The sequence below is a fragment of the Hordeum vulgare genome, chromosome 7H (assembly GCF_904849725.1).
Source record: "Hordeum vulgare subsp. vulgare chromosome 7H, MorexV3_pseudomolecules_assembly, whole genome shotgun sequence".
NCBI lineage: Eukaryota > Viridiplantae > Streptophyta > Magnoliopsida > Poales > Poaceae > Hordeum > Hordeum vulgare.
Window position 1 is genome coordinate 466239327 of NC_058524.1, and position 2921 is coordinate 466242247.

Here is a 2921-nt window from a genome sequence, read left to right on the forward strand (position 1 = left end):
TCCATATAGAGTCATCGTTGCTCTAAGTTTTGAGTTGAAAGTGTGATGATCATCATTGATGGAGCATTGTCCCATGTGAGGAAATAAAAGAGGCCAAATATGCCCACCAAAAAAAGAGAAGAGGCCAAAGAGCCCACCCAAAAAAATGATGATGAGAGAAAAGAGAGAAGGGACAATGCTACTATCCTTCCACACTTGTGCTTATTAAGCACCATGATCTTCATGATTGAGAGTCTCTCATTTTGTCACCACCATATAGCTAGTGGGAAATTTTCAATATATAACTTGGCTTGTATATTCCAATGATAGGCTTCCTCAAAATTGCCTTAGGTCTTCGTGATGAAGCAAGTTGGATGCACACCCACTAGTTTTCTCTAAGAGCTTTCACATACTCCTAGCCCTAGTGCATAATTTGTATGGCAATCCCTACTCATTCACATTGATATCTATTGATGAGCATCTCCACAGCTCATTGATTTGCCTAGTTAATGGTATCATCTTCTCCTTGTTTTTCTTGCAAACTCCACCACACTGCACACCACTTATAGTGCTAAAACCATGGTTCACGCTCATGTATTGCGTGAGAGTTGTAAAAGTTTGAGAAAGTAAAGGTGTGAAAACAATTACTTAGCCAATACCGGGGTTGTGCATGATTTAAATTCGTTGTGCAATGATGATAGAGCATAGACATACTATATGCTTTTTAGGGATAACTTTCTTTTGGCCTTGTTATTTTGAAAGTTCATGATTACCTTGCTAGTTTGCTTGAAGTATTATTGTTTCCACGTCAATAGCAAACTATTGTTTTGAATCTAATGGATCTGAACATTCACGTCACATAAGAGGAGTTACAAAGGACATCTATGCTAGGTAGCATGAAAGCATCAAATGTTCATTCTTTATCACTTCCATACTCGAGGACGAGCAGGAGTTAAGCTTGGGGATGCTTGATACGTCTCAAACGTATCTATAATTTTTGATGGTTTCATGTTGTTATCTTGTCATCTTTGGATGTTTTATGTACCTTTTATATCTTTTTTGGGACTAACTTATTAATTCAGTGCCAAGCGCCAGTTCCTGTTTTTTCTGTGTTTTTGGCTCTTTCCAGATCTGATTTTGGAACGGAGTCCAAACAGAATAAAATCCCCGAAATAATTTTTTCCCGAACGGAAGAATATCACGGGGCTTGAGGGCCAAGCCAGGAGAGCAACAGGGGGCCCACAAGCCCCCTAGCCGCCACCAGGGGGCGGCGGCTAGCAGGCTTGTGGCCTCCCTGGCGCCCCACTGAGCTAGCTCCTTCGCCTATATATTCCCTAAAATACAGAAAAAAATTCAGGGCATCCACGAAAACACTTTTCCGCCACCGCAAGCTTCCGTTTCCGCGAGATCTCATCTGGAGACCGTTCCCGGTGCCCTGCCGGAGGGGACTTTGGAGTTGGAGGGCTTCTTCATCAACATCATCGCCCCTCCAATGACTCGTGAGTAGTTCACGTCATACCTACGGGTCCGTAGTTAGTAGCTAGATGGTTTGTTCTCTCTCTTGGATCTTCAATACAAAGTTCTCCATGACCTTCATGGAGATCTATCTGATGTAATCTTCTTTTGGCGGTGTGTTTATCGAGATCCGATGAATTGTGGATTTGTTATCAGATTATCTATGATATATATTTGAGTCTTTGCTGATTTCTTATATGCATGATTTGATATCCTTGTAAGTCTCTCCGAGTCTTGGGTTTTGTTTGGACAACTAGATCTATGATTCTTGCAATGGGAGAAGTGCTTGGTTCTGGGTTCTTACCGTGTGGTGACCTTTCCTAGTGACAGTAGGCGCAGCAAGGCACACATTGTGTAGTTGCCATCAAGGGTAACAAGATGGGCTTTGTCGTTGATATGAGATTGTCCATCTACATCATGTCATCTTGCTTAAGGTGTTACTCTGTTCTTTTGGACTTAATACACTAGATGCATGCTGGATAGCGGTCGACGTGTGGAGTAATAGTAGTAGATGCAGAAAGTATCGGTCTACTTGTTTTGGACGTGATGCCTATAGATATAATCATTGCCATAGATGACGTCATGACTTTGCGCGGTTCTATCATTTGCTCGACAGTAATTTGTTCACCCACCGCCTACTTGATTTCATGAGAGAAGCCACTAGTGAACACTACGGCCCCCGGGTCTATTCACACCTACCGTTTCCACTTTTCCTTTTACTTTGCTTTGTTACTTTGTTGCTTTCAGTTCTCACTTGGCAAACAATCTATAAGGGATTGACAACCCCTTCATAGCGTTTGGAGCAAGCTTTTTGAGATTGTGCAGGCACTTGTCATACTCCTTCACTGGATTGATACCTTGGTTCTCAAAACTGAGGGAAATACTTACCACCGCTGTACTACATCACCCTTTCCGCTTCGATGGAACACCAATGCAAGGCTCCAAGGCCACGGGGAAATCCTTTGCACATTTGCCTAGGAAGTACCTAAAGGCGTAGTCATAGCAGAAGGATTCCTAGTGCCCTTGCTGAGGAGTACCAAGACAAGAATAGTCTCCCTTCAACACGTGTTTCTCGCGCCGTTGGAAGGTCTTTTGTTGCAGTAGCAATCCTCCCCCGCAACGGTGCCAGAAATCCTTCTTGCTACCTCTTGTGCCTGCGTTGGTTTTCCCTTGAAGAGGAAAGGGTGATGCAATGAAGTAGATAAGTATGTCCCTCAGTTTGTTGAGAACCAAGGTGTCAATCCAGTACAAGGAACAAGCAAGGCCCCAATTGTAGTACCTACACAAAGAATCAAACTCTTGCACCCAACGCTAAAAAGGGGTTGTCAATCCCTTCAGAGTTGTATGCAAGGATGATATCTGATAGAGATAGATATAAAGATTACAGAAACAAAAGTAAATAAATTGCACTAAGATATTTTTGGTTT